This window comes from Zingiber officinale, chromosome 2B, assembly GCF_018446385.1.
Source record: "Zingiber officinale cultivar Zhangliang chromosome 2B, Zo_v1.1, whole genome shotgun sequence".
Lineage (NCBI taxonomy): Eukaryota > Viridiplantae > Streptophyta > Magnoliopsida > Zingiberales > Zingiberaceae > Zingiber > Zingiber officinale.
The window spans coordinates 72,580,637-72,598,620 of NC_055989.1; the positions used below are offsets into that span (position 1 = coordinate 72,580,637).

At 33.2% G+C, this 17,984-nt stretch overlaps 1 pseudogene; it reads left to right on the top strand.

The window, feature by feature from the left end:
- Positions 1-16,025, top strand: part of LOC122048342 — a 29,166-nt pseudogene extending 13,141 nt beyond the window's left edge.
- Positions 16,026-17,984: the final 1,959 nt, after the last annotated feature.

A 17,984-nucleotide genomic window follows, 5' to 3' on the forward strand; every position in this document is an offset into this window, starting at 1 on the left:
GTCTGGATCTACCCTCCCGTAGGTAAGATCGATCAGATCATCACTGGATGGCCCGGATCTGCACAGTCTTCATTGAACGGTCCAGATTAATCCGGCTGGATCAATGGCTGGATGAACTCAGATCTGGATCAAAACTTCTGGATCTTCATCAATGGCTTAGATCTGCTCCCCATTAGGTTGGATCAGCTAGATCTTCAACGGATGGTTCAGATCTCTCCTATTCTTGATGAACGACCCATAATGCTTCAAAGCTTGATCTTCTCGTTTGAACTCCGATTTGAGCCCAATTTCGGTCCAAATAGATCCAAATTCAAGATCCTTTGATGCCTACAAAATAAGAATCAAATATTAGCATCAAATAGCACAAAAATAAGATAATTTGCAATTAAGTCCAAAAATACACACTATGCACAAAATGTGATGTAACCATGATTTACTTATAAAATCAACCTCAAAACCATGCATAAATGAATCAAAATAATGCAGTAAAATCATGGTTATCACTCCTCTCACAACAAAAAAAATGTCAGTTAACGACGGAATTAGAGACAGAAACTATTTTGGCCGTTTAAAATTTGAAAAAGAGTGAATCTGTAAATATTAGCAACGGGAATAAATTATCCATTTCTAAATAGAGACGGACATTTTGATTTCGTCTCTAATTAGGGATGAAATATCGCTATTCAGACAGCGAATTAAGCCCCATCAGGCGAATTAGAGACGGAACTTATAGTTCCGTCTCTAACTAGTGACGGAACTTATAGTTCCGTCTCTAAATAGAGACGGAACTATTTAGAGACAGAACTATAAGTTCCGTCTCTAACTAGCGACGGAACTAATAGTTCCGTCACTAGGTTCGCGATTTAGGGCACAGAACCCTCGCTTGCTTGTCTCCTTCGCCTCTCCTCTGCACTCCTTGTCTTCTCATTGGCGCCACCTTGGTTTGTCTTCTCCTCTGCGCTCCCTCGCTTGTCTCCTTCTCCTCTCCCAAGATCGCAAAGGTGCTTTCATCTCCTCTCCGCAGCAGTTCATCTACTTCCCAGTTCCCTCTCGATAAGGTCGCAACAAGCTACGCCCTTGGCTCCTTCCTTCACCGCTCTGCAACGACGCTTCCTTGTCTTCCCAGGTCTCCTTCCCAGTTCCCTCTTGGTAAGATCGCAGCAAGCTACGCCCTCGCCTCCTTCCTTCTCCTCTCTGCAACGATGCTTCCTTGTCTACCGCAGCGGTACTAGTTTACTTAGTACCTTAGGTCTCTCTCTAATCTCAATGCCATTCATGCTGCCTGAGTGCTATTTTCTCTATTTGTTTGTGTTGTATGTTGATACCATATATAGGAAAGAGCCTAGTGGAACAGAAATGTGATGACATTCGTTTGCTAGTTTGAAGATGCTATATTTTTTTTATTGAAAATTCTATTTTGTCTTAGATCCATCCATTATCAACTTTCACAACTGATTTTGTCCTATGATAATCACGCATATCATATATCAATATGTTGTGGAAATCTATGATTTCCATTAGTTTGTTAAATTAACTCAACATTCCAGATATAGGAGCTACAACTCTTAGGAAGGAATTACTTTCAAGAACTTTGAGAGTAGTACCATTCATGGACTATAGGTTGGTTATGAAACAATTTGCTATAATGTGCATTAAGGTGATTCAAGAAAAGAAGATGAAATGCATAAACGAGATTATGCACTACGGTTTAGCACATGGTTAGGGAATTAAGGATGCGGAGATGGAGACAAGTATCTTATTTGGATCAGAGGGACTCTAATCTAGCATTTAAAGAGACACTTTCAGTTGCATCTGTCCATTATTACTAAACATTTGATTAAATTTGGAGCAATGCCCTTTTCAATTTCTGATATGGCAATCTGTTTAAGTAGGAGAGAATTTTTTTTATGCCTCTACTGTCTACCACATACAAACTGAAACTTTTCTTCAACAATTTGGTTGTTGTTTTCCTCCTATTCTTATCTCTATCCCTCTACGACATGCATTCATGAAAATTCTTACCTTTAGCTTTACTAAGATGACTAGGTTCTTGCTTGTAGTTTTAGGTTAGAATAATTGATTTCTTGTGAAACATACCTACTTTAGACTCCTAGCATGGACCTAGTAGTTAAGGACAACTTCTTAATTATATACTTAATATTTTGTATTCATGGTATGGTTTTTGAATAGATTGAATCATATGTGTAGTACCTCTATTATATTAATTGCATACTTACTAGGTAATCAATCTTATGTTTATTAGGATATAATGTACTTAAACAAAGATTGGATGTACAATAGATTAGAAAATGGATTTATCCGAGATGACTATTTTGCTGGAGTTGATGAGTTTGTGAACTTTACGAAGAGTCATCCAGAATGTATGGATGGTGTCATGTTACATTGTCCGTGTAATCGTTCCAAATGTAGAAATAAAGCTTTCCATGATGAGGATACTGTCAAAGTACATCTATGTAAAAAAGGATTTGTTCCAAATTACTACAACTAGCACTCCCATGGAGAGTCTTATTTGTCTCACCGTATTGGAACTTCGGTTGCTTCATCATCAGGTACAACTCCTTTAGGGGAATCATCATCTAATGAGAATGCAATGCAATTAATGGTTTATGACACTATGAATGCTGTTGTTCATTCAAATATAGATAATGTACCAACACTGGAAGTTCAGCAAATGTATGACATGTTAAAGGCTAGTGAAAGAGAAGTGTAAGAAGAGATTCCGTCTGGTCATTCCTAATTATCAGCTACTGTAAGATTATTGAACATAAAGACAGAGCATCATTTTTCAGAAAGATGTTACGATGACATCTGTCAATTGATGTTTGAGTTACTTCCTGCTGATAACATAATGTCTGATAGCTTCTACAATGCAAAAAAAATTGGTGAGAGGTTTAGGTTTGCCAGTAGAGAAGATTGATTGTTGCATTAATAACTGCATGATATTTTGGAAAGAAGACAGTGAACTGATTGAATGCAGAATCTGTACTCACCCTCATTATAAGCATAGTAGTTGAATACCAGGGAAGAAAAATAAAAAGATTTCATGGAAAGTTATGTATTATTTTCCGTTAACTACTAGACTCCAACGCTTGTACGCATCCTACAACAGCAAGCTACATGAGGTGACATCATGAGCATGTGCACGAAGAAGGTATAATGTGTCATCCTTGTGACTCACCTGCATGGAAACATCTTGATACAACGTTTTCCTCATTTGTAATGGAACCACGTAATGTGAGACTCATACTTTCTGCAGATGGATTTCAACCATTTGGTCAGACTGGACAACAATATTCATCTTGGCCAGTTATAATAACACCTTATAACTTACTGCCATGGATGTGTATGAAAGATGAATTTATGTTCTTTACTGAACTTATTCCAGGGCCAACTAATCCAAAAGAGAAGATTGATATTTTTTTGTAATCTTTGATTGCCGAGTTGAATGAATTATGGAATGTAGGGCCAGTAACTTATGATGTTGCAAGCAAAACTAATTTTAGATTACATGCTGCATTATTATGGACGATCAGTGATTTTCTAGCATACTTAATATTGTCAGGATGGAGCATGGCTGGTAAATTAGCATGTCCACACTGCATGACAGAGTCTGATGCATTTTCATTACCCTGCAGTGGGAAGGTATCTTGGTTTGATAATCATTGTAAATTTTTACCAGTTGACCACCCTTTCAGGTGAAATAAGAAAATTTTCATTAGGAATGTTGTAGTCAGAAAACTTCCTCCAACAATCAAGTCAGGTGAAGAAATCCTTGACCAAATAGACAATTATGATTTTCTACCAGTAGCTGAGACTAATTCTGATGAGATAAATAAATACATCGTTAGGCAGTGCAAGTGTGGTTGGAAGAAAAGGAGTATTTTTTGGGAGCTACCATATTAGAAGTATCTACTTATTCGGCATAATTTAGATGTAATACACATTGAGAAAAAAATTCTTTGATAATATTTTTAACACTATGATGAATGTGCATGAAAAAACTAAAGACATTACAAAATCACATGAGGAATTAAAAGAACTAGTTAGCAGACCAGAGTTGCATCAGGATGAAACAACCAATAAATTCCCAAAGGCTTGTTATACATTGGACAAAGACGGTAAACAAGTTTATGTAATTGGTTGAAAGAAATCAAATTCTCAGATGGGTATGCCTCGAATATGACTCGATGTGTGGATATAAATAGGTTAAAGATGTTTAGAATGAAGAGTTATGACCGTCATGTATTCATGCAAAGACTTATTCCAGTAGCTTTTCATGACTTACTTTCTCAAAATGTTTGGCAAGCACTCACAGAATTGAGTCTATATTTTAGAGATTTGACTGCGAGGTGTATTATGATGAATGATATGCTTCGACTAGAAACAGACATTCCTCTCATACTATGTAAGTTTGAACGTATTTTTCCACCCAGTTTTTTGATTCAATGGAACATCTACCAGTACATTTAGCATACGAGACACGAATAGCTGGTCCTGTGCAATACAGATGGATGTATCCATTCAAACAGTTTTTAAGGACATTAAAGAATAATATTCGTAACAAAGCTAGAGTTGAGGGGTCAATCTGTAATGATTATATGGTTGAAGAAGCATCCACATTCTGCTCCTATTATTTTGCTGATAATGTAAAAAACCAGATATCGCAAGTGTCCTAGAAATTCAAATGATGCACAACCTATAGACCCATCTATGTTTTCTATTTTCAAGTTTCCTTGCAAGCCAATGGGAGCATCTGTTTCTAGATGGTTAACTCCACAAGAATATCATACTGCAAGGACATACATACTCTTAAACTGTGATGAAGTCAAACCCTACATAAAGTAAGTTGACTTCTTAAATCAAACATTTATCAAAATGTTAAGTTGTTTCCTGATAGCTCAATTTTCTTAAAATTACCTTATTTTCCAACTTGTATGAACAACAACTACAAGTACAAAATCCATCAATTCGTGTAAGTGAGATAGCTAAAAAGTTAGAGACGGAATTTATATTATGGTTTCAAATCTATGTAAATTTGAGGATAATTTTAATTTCTTACATCCATATTAAATTATTAGAGGCTTATTTTATATTCTACTATTGTTATAGGTGTCTGATCGGAGAATATCTAATGTGCAAGATTCCAGGATAATCAATCTTGCATCTAGACCTCTCTGTAAGATAATAGTGTACTCTAGCTACTATGTTAATGGTTCTAAATTTCACGTGATACAATAGGATTCATGCAGACTAACTTTCAATTCGGGTGTTTGTGTGAAAGGATCTATCAACAACAATAATTCCGAGTTTGATTATTATGGGAGACTTAAAGAAATCATAGAATTTGAGTATCCTGCTTTACCCATCAAAAGATGTGTGTTATTTAAATGTTCTTGGTATGATCCGACTCCAAGAACAGGTACCAGAATACATCCAAACTACAATTGGTTGAGGTAAATGCAAACAAAAGCTTCAACAAGTATGAACCTTTCATTTTCATGGTACAAGCGGGACAGGTTTTCTATCTTGAATATCCCACTAAGAGGAGAAGAGCTAGTGAATGGTTAGCAGTTTGCCAAACAAAGCCACGCTCTACCATAGAAATGCTCAACTCTATCGTGAACCAAAACCATGATGCATTTCAAAATGATACAGTGGAGATATATTCAGTAGATTCTCATATTTAATCAACATCTCAATTACTTATAGATGTTAATGTACCTTATGAGGAGATAGATGATAGAGAAATATCCAGCAGTGTCGAGCTTATTGAACTAACAGAGTCTAGTGAGGAGGATCTACAAAATGTTAATGATTAAAATTGTTATATCTTCAGATTAAGCATTGTTAATTTAAATTTTAGATATAAATATTCATGGCTATATCACTTGTCTTACTCTATTAGTCATTATTATTTTTTGATTAAAACTAGTGTGTATGCGTATGTGTTATAATGTAATTCTGCATATATAGACATGTCTGACGCTGGTGGCCAGATTGTTCTACGGGTTATCGGGGGTTGGTAAGTATTGGCGTTATTAGTCTTATTCACTGCATCTATTTTTTAAACATATTTGGTTCATTTTATTTGTTAAATGTAGTTTTACCCTAGATGGTCATAGAGTAGCTGCATACATCACCTCAAAATTTAAAGAGTGATTTAGCCCCGCTGGTACTACATGGAAGCGGGTAGACCAGGATATGAATCAATTTTATTACATGAGTTTTTGGTAAGCCATTTTAATTATCATGATTTTGTTATGTTTTTTATAATAATTTGTGAACATATTATTGCAGAAAAGATATACTTGGGAGACAAGGCACGAGGCAGAATTGTATGCTACCTGGAACGTAACTTGTGCCAAACTATACAAAGACATGCTACACAAAGCAAGACAAAAGAGAATAAAATCATCCTATGTACCTAAGAACATTTGGGATGCATGGTGAGCCATCTAGGTGTTGGTTGCTACTCGGAAAACCCAATGGCTCCACTGTACAGAAATTTTGTACGTGATCTGAACCTTTCCTAGCTATCATGTGTTCTTTTAAGTTAAACTTATATCTCCTGCGGAACTTAACACGTTTGATTCCAAGTTTAACTTATATGTTCTTTTAGGTTTAGATTTGGATCTCCTGCGGAATTTAACACGTTTGATCCAAATCACCTAGGTTATAAATTTAATTATATATTAGTTTCCAAAATTGGCTTCCAGTACTGCATGGCGAGGCATTTGACCTTCTTGGATATGAGAGCAACCACCACCGACTAGAGAAAGCCTTTTAAGGAAAGTTAATATTTAATTTCCTTATATAACTCTAGGTTAACCAAAAGGAACAATCAAATCACAAGGAAAAAAGAAAAAGAACACAATATTGAAATTAAATTCGAAAAACAAGAATCGAATGCCTCTTGTATTTGGTATTTATACAAAGAAAAATTAACTAGTATGATGCGGAAATTAAATACTAGTTATACCTCTTCCTTGTATGCTAAAAACCTCGAGATCTTCTGCCGTATCCCTCGCCTCCTCTTAGACGTCGTGTGGGCGATGATCCTCTAAGACGAACACCACCCGGAAAGCTTCTCCTCATTCTCTAGAATTCGGCCACCACCACCACAAAGGAGCAAAAGAGAGCAAAGGGAAGAGAGGGAGAGGGGCCGACCACTTGATGATCTCCAACAACACAATATCAATTGTTATATTTTTTAAGGCCTCCCCTTTCCCCCTTTTTATATTAGTTTCCCAACGGAAAATTATGGAAAGAGTTTTATAAAAAATTAGACTCATTCCTATTTCCTTTTAATTTTTTCTTTTTCTTTCCTTTTAATTAATCAATCCTAGATTGATTTATTAATTAAACAACTATTTGTTGATGTTTAATTATTTGACCGGCCCCTTGCTTGGGCACCAAGCAAGGTGGCCGGCCACTTATTAAAAGGGAAAGAAAGAAATTTTTTTTATAAAATTTAAAAGAAGAAAACTTCTAATAAAATTTTACAAACTTTTTTTTTTCTAATGTGGATGTTAAAAGGAAAGTTTTATAATTTAAAACCAAGTTTTAAAATTTAAAACATCTCTAATAATATTTCTTTTTAAAAGAAAGTTTTATAAATTTTACAACTCTCTTTTAAAACCTTGTGGCCTAATTTAAATTAGGAAAATTTTATAAATTTTTAAAATCTCTCCTTTTACAAATTGTAAATATCTGAGGAAATTTAAAAATTCAAAAACAACCTTCCTAATTTAAATATTGTGGCCGGCCCCCTTGCCCAAGGCAAGAGTCGGCCACTTCTAGAGAATATGTGGCCGGCCATTGCTTGGTCACCAAGCAATGAACCGGCCCCTTCTTGGACTCCAAGATAGGCTTTTCTTTGGATGGACTTGAGGCTTTATTGAGGCTACAACAGGGACCTAGAGGAGAAATTGGTTTTGGCCTTCCGATGAGCTTGAGTATCCCGTGCTCGCCCCGAACACACAACTCAAGTTCATCGATAATAACTCATTCCACTAGAGAGTTATTACCGCACTACCGCACCAATCCCAAATTACATTATGGGCTCCTTCTTATCATGAGTGTGTTAGTCTCCCTGTGTTTAAGATTACGAATGTCCACTAATTAAATGAGTTACTGACAACTCATTTAATTAATATCTAGCTCCAAGAGTAGTACCACCCAACTTTATTGTCATGTTGGACTAGGTCCACCTGCAGGGTTTAACATGACAATACTTATGAACTCCTCTTGGGGGCATTCTCAACCTAGATAACTAGGACACAGATTCCTTCTATAATCAACAACACATACTATAAGTAATATCATTTCCCAACTTATCGGGCATATTGATTTATCGAGCTAAACCTCACCCTTTGATAAGTCAAAGAAATAAATACTAAATATACATGCTTGTTATTATATTAGGATTAAGAGCACACACTTCCATAATAACTAAGGTCTAGTTCTTTTACTAAGTCAGTACAAAAAGAACTTTCCTAAATGATCCTACTCAATACACTTAAAGTGTATCAGTGTAATTTATTAGTCAAGATAAACTAATACTTAATTACACTACGTCTATTCTGATGGTTTGTTCCTGTCCATCTTAGTCGTGAGCAACTGTTTATAATTTATAGAGAATCGACAACATGATCTTCTAAGTGTGACTCCACACTCCATGTTATCTACTATATAAATTAATTGAACAATTACATTTAACAAATAAATGTAAACATTTGACCAATGTGATTCTTTATTTCAAAATAAATGTGTACAAAAGCTAAACTTTTAAGTATACACTCCAACACTGGGCTGCAGACAGATGGCAGAAAAATGCAATGATAGCTCGAGCCAATAGAAAGAGTGAGCTGACTGGCCCTAGTACCGGAGCGACAAAACATACCGCTGGATCCCGATTGATCGTCGAGCATGCCTTAGACTTGGTGAGTTTTCAATTTTAAAATTCTATAAGAGTTTTGTACCTAGAACATACCGCTGGAAATATTTACACAGCGACCTCCTACTTGTTGAGAGATTTTACCAAGACACACAAGTCAAAAGATGACAACTTTATAGATCGTCGATCGTCGGCATTAGACGTAAGAATCTACACTTGAATATATTTAACTATTAACAATGATTATCTATCATTTTAGTAAATATCTGACAATACTTTTTTTTAATGTAAATAGGAAGAAATTGCTGCTAGGGTTGCACAGGCTTCTTAGCCTAGTTTAGAGGGAGGTGAGGAGCAGACTTTATCCATTGACCAGATAAATGAAATTTATTATGATGTGGTTGGTGGAAGGAAAAAGACCTCCACCCTATATGGTCTTGGGGCCCAGGCGAGAGTTGTATATGATCAGGCGATGGCTCCTAGGGCCAGGGGTCGTCCCAGCACATCATCGAGTGCATCCGAATCATCTGCTAGAGTAGACACCTTAGAGCAAGAAAACGTAGATTTGAAGACCTGACTCTTGAACTTGGAGCAGAATTTCGAGCAGAGCGGCAATCCCGATTGGATCTTGAGCAAATTGAGCGGGATATGCAAGCCTTCTTGGATCAAATGAGTGCAACACCACATCATTTTGCCTCTCAGGAGACTCAAGACTCTAATAATTCCCCTGATCCGTAAATTGCCATAGGTATCTTGATGTTTAACTTTTTAATTTTTTTTTGTTCACTAATTTTTTTTTGTTTCATGAAACTATGTCTAACATTGTATTATATCTTTTCAGGAACGTTGATATCTATATAACACCATCATCATATATCCAAATTAGCATTCAGGTATTTAAAATAAATTTATAATATTAAATTTAATATGTTACTCATAATTATGTATTAGTTTGTTCTTTGTTTTATTAATAATCTATCATATTAAAATTTTTGCAGGATTGATTACTACTCGCTAACTTAGGATTGAATTTTCTTTGCTAGAAGGTGTTGTATTGTGTTTTTAAATTTCAGATGTTGTAGTACTATACAATCAGGTGTTTATGGTTGGAGATGTTGGATATTTATCTTTGTTTTTTGATTGGTTATTTAGTTTTAGTTTTGTGCTTGGATTATTGTTATTAGAGATGTTGTAGTAATGGATTGTGTATTGTGCATGTATTTTGTATTGTCATTGTCTAATTGTGTATGTATTGTGTTGTTTGAAAACCATCGTATGTGATGGTTTAGATTGATATGAAATGTAAACAAGGACGACTGTAGAAACAAAATGTTACTGTTGGAATTTCCAGGTATTAGAGACGGAATATTAAAATTCCGTCTCTAATTAGAGACAGAATTTTAATATTCCGTCTCTAATTTCTCCTCAAAAATTACTGTTCTAACGATAACTAGCGACGAAACTTTAATTTTTCTTCGCTGAGTGCCCTGAAATTGTCTGAAATGTCGATACCATGCAATGGAACATTGAAATTCCGTCTCTAATTAGAGACGAAATTTTAATCTAATTAGAGATGGGATTCTATGGTTAGTGATTGATGATTAAATTCCCGTCACTAAAATTTTAGAGACGGAATGTATATTCCGTCTCTAAATAGCGACGGAATATTAAATTCCGTCTCTAAATATAGTCAGCGATAAAACTCGTATCGACGCAGTGATTCCGTCGCTAATTAGTCTCTAATCTAGTTTAGCGACGGAATAGAGACGGAATATTCTGTCTCTAATGCTACATTTTTTTGTAGTTTCTTAGTCTCCTGATTCTATAAATGAGCTCAAATATTTTTTTTGACATAGGATGATTTTTTTTCACATCTAGGTCAATTAGATGAATTTTAATGTTCGTTGAAAGTTTAGAGTTTTAAATCAAATTGATCTAGTTGAACTTGTTAGATTTACAAAATAATGTTTGAGTGCTCAGAACGAGGCGAAATAATATTGTATTCTTTATAAAGTTCTCATGATTATATCCATGAATTAAAAATAATTTTAGAGCCAATATATTTTGATTTTTGAATTTTTAAACTTGAATTAAATTTTTCGGACACATTGGTCTTTGAAAAATTACTGAAAAAAATACATTAGATAAAAAAAATATTTGAGGATATATATAAAATTAGGATAAATAGAGGAGCACATAGGAATTATTTTCATCCAATTCCGAAGTCTTTAGGTGCATCAACTGGGTTTTTAGGAAATTACAAACTTTCCAACAAATCTGCAAATTCGTTGGAAATATTTCCAACAAATCTGTTAATTCGTTGGGAATTTCAAACAAATTCATGATTCGTTGGAAAGCATGTAATTTCTTAAAAACTCGGTTGATGGGCCTAAAGACCTAGGAATCGGATGAAACCAGTTCCTATGTGCTCCTCTTAGTCTCCTGATTCTATAAATGAGGTCAAATATTTTTTTTTTTGCCATAGAATGATTTTTTTCACATCTAGGTCAATTAGATGAATTTTAATGTTCATTGAAAGTGTTAGAGTTTTAAATCAAATTGATCTAGGTAAACTTGTTAGATTTACAAAATAATGTTTGAGTGCTCAGAGCGAGCCAAAATCAGATTGTTTGCTTCATAAAGTTCTCATTATTATATCCATGAATTAAAAATAATTTTAGAACCAATATATTTTGATTTTTGAATTTTTAAACCCGAATTAAATTTTTCGGACACATTGGTCTTTGAAAAATTATTGAGAAAAATATATTTGGTAAAAAAAATATTTAAGGACATATATAAAATCATGATAAATAGAGGAGTACATAGTAACTGGTTTCATCCAATTCCGAAGTCTTTAGGTCTATCAACTGAGTTTTTAGGAAATTGCAAACTTTCCAACGAATCTCGAATTCGTTAGAAATTTCCAACGAATTTGCGAATTCTTTGGAAAGTATTCAATTTCTTAAAAACTCTGTTGATGGGCCTAGAGATCTCGAAATTGATGAAACAAGTTCCTATGTGCTCCTCTTTGTCTCTTAATTCTATAAATGAGCTCAAATACTTTTCTTGACATAGGATAATTTTTTTCACATATAGGTCAATTAGATGAATTTTAATGTTCGTTGAAAGTGTTAGAGTTTTAAATCAAATTGATCTAGTTGAACTTGTTAGATTTACAAAACAATGTTTTAGTGCTCAGAACGAGGCAAAATCACATTGTATGCTTCATAAAGTTCTCATGATTATATCCATGAATTAAAAATAATTTAAGTGCCAATATATTTTGATTTTTGAATTTTTAAACCTGAATTAAATTTTTTGGACACATTGGTCTTTGAAAAATTATTGAGAAAAATATATTAGGTGAAAAAAATATTTGAGGACATATATAAAATCAAGATAAATAGGGGAGCACATAGGAACTAGTTTCATCCAATTCTGAAGTCTTTAGGTCCATCAATCGGGGTTTTAGGAAATTGCAAACTTTCCAACGAATCTCAAATTCGTTGGAAATTTCCAACAAATATGTGAATTCGTTGGAAATATTTCCAATGAATCTGTGAATTCATTGGGAATTTCCAACGAATTCGTGATTCGTTGGAAAGTATGTAATTTCTTAAAAACTAAGTTGATGGGCATAGAGACCTCAGAATCAGATGAAACCAGTTCCTATATGCTCCTCTTAGTCTCCTGATTCTATAAATGAGTTCAAATATTTTTTTTTGACATAAGATGATTTTTTTCATATCTAGGTCAATTAGATGAATTTTAATGTTCGTTGAAAGTATTAGAGTTTTAAATCAAATTGATCCAGGTGAACTTGTTATATTTACAAAATAATATTTGAGTGCTCATAAGGAGGCAAAATCAGATTGTATGCTTCATAAAGTTCTCATGATTATATCCATGAATTAAAAATAATTTTAGAGCCAATGTATTTTGATTTTTGAATTTTTAAATCCAAATTAAATTTTCAGACACTCATCCGCTGATATTACCGACGCTCGACTGCATATAGTCCCTCTTGGAGACTCATAAGTATTAAAATTATTTACATTTTAACCTATCTTACTTATTTAATGTTGTTTATTTGTAATTTTATGATAGATTTGAAAATTCAGTAAGAGTTGTTCGCGAGATTAATTAAATTGTGAATAATTTTTGGAGAGGAGACTCAATGTCATACTCAAGCACTCTAGCACCCAAAAAAAACTTTGGTGGTGCGAGTTTAAGGTATAACTAATTTATTTTATATATAAAACAATTAAGTTAATGTATAATCTATTTTTTTTTCATTTCAACGGTTATGTACTTGGGACCCTTATTATGAGATGAAAATTAAAAGAATTTTCAAAAAGAAATGTGGTGATCACATTCGACATGTATTAAACCATGCCAAAAGTTGTCGAAAAAAGCCTGCCTTAATCACAACGGACAATTGGGTTAAGATCTGCAATTTTTGGCAAACTGATGAGTGCAAACAAAGAAGTTTACAGAATAAAATAAATCAAGCTTATAATTCTAGAGACTCACGTGCAATATATGCAGGAGGATCTATAAATATCGAGGAGCGTAGATTAGTAAATTTTCAACTCTACAATTAGTTTTTAAATATATTTCATGTTATTATATTATTTCTAACCATATTATTTTTAGTCTAAGGATTTGGGAAAAGAACTCGATTTTATAGACACTTTCGTCCGTACTTTTCAAAAAAAAAAGAAGATAAGACTTGAGCGGATATAGAGCTAAAATAATGAAGGTTTGATTTAATCTTTAATCTTAATTTTTAACTTAAATTTTATTACTTATCTATTTGCTCTAATTAAGGTTTTAATTTTTCATTGGAGAGATATGATGAGCTATCGTTATCACAGAAAAGTTCAGGTGATGGCGATAATATTGAGAGATCTGAGCTGTCTGTTACTAATAATTTAGATTTATGGTTGAAGGTAAGTGGGAGAGTCAAAGGGGGAAGGATAATAGGTATGAGTTCTATGAGCAGAATCCATAATGTTCCTCGAAGATCTTTATCTTCTTCTACCCCACCCGCAATTACAACACAGATTCATAGCTTAATTGAAGAGGTTGACAATTTAAAAGGCATAATATCTCAAAGGGATCAACAAATTTTATATTAAACAACAAAATTCACAAAGAGATCTGGATATGATTGAAATGCGCAAACAACAAGCCTTTCTTTTGCAACAATTTCAACAATTTAGATCGGGTCCAAGTTATATTCCTCCTGGTATTGGTGATATGTCAACGATGAAGTTGATGATGATGCATGAGTGTTTATAATTAAAAATTTTGAATTCTTTTATTTTATTGATTTTGTAAATTCTTTATTTTTGTATTTTCATTAGTATTGTTATTTTTGTTTCAAACAGGGTTGGTAGGTGAAGATGATGGTGGTATTGACGTAAAAATATGTAAGTCTCTACCTATTTATTTTTGCGTTGGTTTATAAGATTTTCTTGTTGTTTGTTTATTTTTTGATTTAGGTAGAAGAAGGAATTGGATTGAGAAGGATCTCCATGAGATTATCTTCTACTCTATCTTTCTCATGTTTTTGTATGAGATTGGAATTTGGATACTATGACATGTTTGTTGTAACTTTGTTGTAGTGTTTGGTTAGGGTGTTAGTTGTAGTTGTATATTGTTGTAATTTGTATTGTTGGATGATGATGTTTGTTGTATTGTTAGTTTTATGTTCTTAGTTTAGGTTGTATATGGAACATGTTTTGATGATGTATATGTTTGGTTTATATTATTGATGTTTGTATTCGTTTTGTTGTACACTAATATGTTAGTTGATATTTTGTTTATATTTGTGTTATGGTGTTTAGTTGTGTATTCAATATTATATTAAATCTATTTGGAAAAAAATTGTAATGGTAAAAAATTGAATGGGTCTGGATTTTTTGGTTTACTTTTGGAACAATTTTACAACGAAATTAGATTAGTTGGAAATATCATATTTTATCGAAATATTGTAAGAAATTTATATTTTTGTTGAAAATTTCCAACAAATTCTTCTTTTCATTGGGAATTTCCAACAAAAATAAGAATTCGTTGGAAATTACCAACGAAAAGTAAAGATCGTTGGAAATTTCCAACAAATTATTCTTTTTGTTGGAAATTTCCAACGGAAATATAAATTCATTGAAAATTTCCAATGAATCATTTTTTCGTTGGAAATTTCCAAAAAAAAAAAAAGAATTCGTTGGAAATTTGCAACGAAGATATAAATTTGTTAGAAATTTCCAACGATTCATTTTTTCGTTGGAAATTTCCAACAAATTTTGATCTTCGTTGGAAATTTCCAACGAATTCTTCTTTTCGTTGGAAATTTCCAACCAAAATAAGGATTCGTTGGAAATTTCCAATGAATATGTATTTTCGTTGCGGATTTTTTTGTAACTTTTACAACAAATAATCATTTGTCGTAAATCTATTTGCAACGAATGCATTTTTTGTTGCTAATTTGCGACAAATTTGGGGTTCATTGCAATTTTTTCTGCTGATATTTCCAACTAATATTTATTTTCGTTGCAAAATTTCCAACGAATATTGCAACGAATATTGTTTTTGTTGCAAAATTTCCAACAAATTTTCAATTTTTCGTCGCAAATTTTTCGGACGGCGTATTTGCAACGAATTTGTTTCGTCGCAATTTTCGTTCAAATCCAATTTCCAACGATTTTTTTTTAAAATTTGTTGCACAATTCGTCCCTAAGTGACAATATTTTTGTAGTGAATTCACAACCGCATTAGCATGTTGTAGTTGCTCTCCCAGATCGATGTCCCTAATGGGACAGAGACCATCGGGGTCCCAAAACAAGCGTTGGTCGATGACTCCTGCCATGACCCCCTCTCTGAGACAAAAGACCTCCAGTTCCCCATCATAGCCAAGCCCCATATCTTCGTCGATAGCGTTGAGTCTCACACGATCGCCCTTCTATTCCGTCCCGATGGCCTGCTCGGGCCTAAACCTCCTCTGGTTTTTTAGGAGTTCGTCAATCACGACGAGGTCATGTTCAAGGTATATGTCGTAGGAGATTACGTGCAATGCGTGAGCAGGCCCCGGCTGAAGGCATAGGCCAATGCCTAGGGCGCCAATAAAATTGGGGCTCATTAGTATTACATTTTTTTAGATATATTTAATAATTGACAGTTAATTCTAATTAAAACCCTATTTAGTACTGAAGCTTGAGTTCAAGAATGTGCTTCGATTTCCGTGCACAGTTGTGCACACTGTACACCATTTATTCCAACGGAGAAGAAACTTCAACTAATTATATATTAATTATAATCATTATATTCTCCTAGAATCCTATATAAAACTATCACTATAGAATTTGATTTGCTCATATTCTCATTCTCTAAGTCTCATCCTTTGTAATATGTATTTTTTTTTTGTCCCTCATCATCTCATCGGTGATTCTTTCAGTCTCAGAATATGACAAGACGCCCTTCGCATTCCTTAATTGCCGAGTAATATTTTTTTTCAATCTTTTCTTCATTTTTGAAATGCTCTTTATTGTTCTGTATAAATAATAAATTATGAATGAAATGATCCAAATATCGTTGTAAAAATATATTATTATCAATTGTATGATTTTTTTCTCATTTTCCTCTGTCGATGCAAACAAATTACTACCATTGCAAACTTTATTTATGCACTTAAAAAATCATACAATATAATTCTGATTTATTATATATTTGTTAAGTACAGTTTATTATAAAATATAAACTACTTAAATTAATCGATTCAAATCAAATTTAATATTTTATATTTTTTATTATGTAATCTTAGCAATTAGTTTGAAATATCATCAAATTAAAACTACACGGCGTAAATTACGTTTTATTATTCATTAATTTTAAGTAATTTTATTTTGATAAAATAATGACTTATATTTTATTTTTTATTATTATTTTAATATAAATATGTCTATGAAAAAAATATGAAAAAAAAAGAAAAATAGAAGAATTTATTCAATCTAATGATCACAAATTGAATTTTCACCGGATGATAATACTTTAGGATAAAACTAATTGAATTTTCACCGGATGATAATACTTTGGGATAAAATGAAATCTATCAAGAACTTTCTAATGATCACAAATCAAATTCATCAAATATTAATATTAATGAAGAAAATAATTATAATTTAGAAGAATAAAAAGACGACTTAATAGATCATGAAGATATTTTTTTAAAAAAATAATATTGATGAAATTATTATTCAAAATATATATGATCCAGCACAATGCAAAAATATAAATACAAATTTAATAGATTTATTAGTGAAAATGGTCCAATAAGAGAAATCAATATTTCTTTTTTCAAATGATGAATATTCTAGACATTTTCTATGATCCAGCGATGAGAAGATAAGAAGAAGGCGCACTGGAGATCGGCGGGGGACGATAACGAGTTGAAGAACTTTTGGAACACACTAAGAAGGAGATCTCCAGATTTAGGTAGGGAACCCCTTGCCTAAGTGGAGAAATCGCCGGGGGAAGGGAATCCCCCTTAACCTCTTAGGTGGATGGCTCGTGGAGGAAGCGTGGCTGGCGGTGAGGATTGAGGAGGTGCGGCGTAGTGCTATGTGCGATCGGGGAGAAGAAGCGCGATCCCTTGTGCTTCGTCAAATTTCTACTATAACTTCTCATTGAGTTTGAATGGACAGCCAAGGGCTGTATCAATTCAGAGCCTCAGATCTTAATTAATGGCGGTGATCTACCGTTCTTTGACTTGGGTGAATTAAATCTCATATCGCTCCTGATCTTGGATAAATAAATAGTCCAGATTGCTCTAGATATTGGTATCCTTATTTAAATACAAATTTGAACTCATCTGACTTGGATCCATGATCCTTGGGTACCTACAAAGGATACATTTGAATATAGACAAAATGATACAAATGTGATTTAATTTGCATCGACGGCTAAAACTAGATATAACTTATGAAATATGGTATAAATATACAAATATAAAATTAACAAGAGAAGATTAAAAATATAAAAATAGAATCTTAAATTTTATAATAAA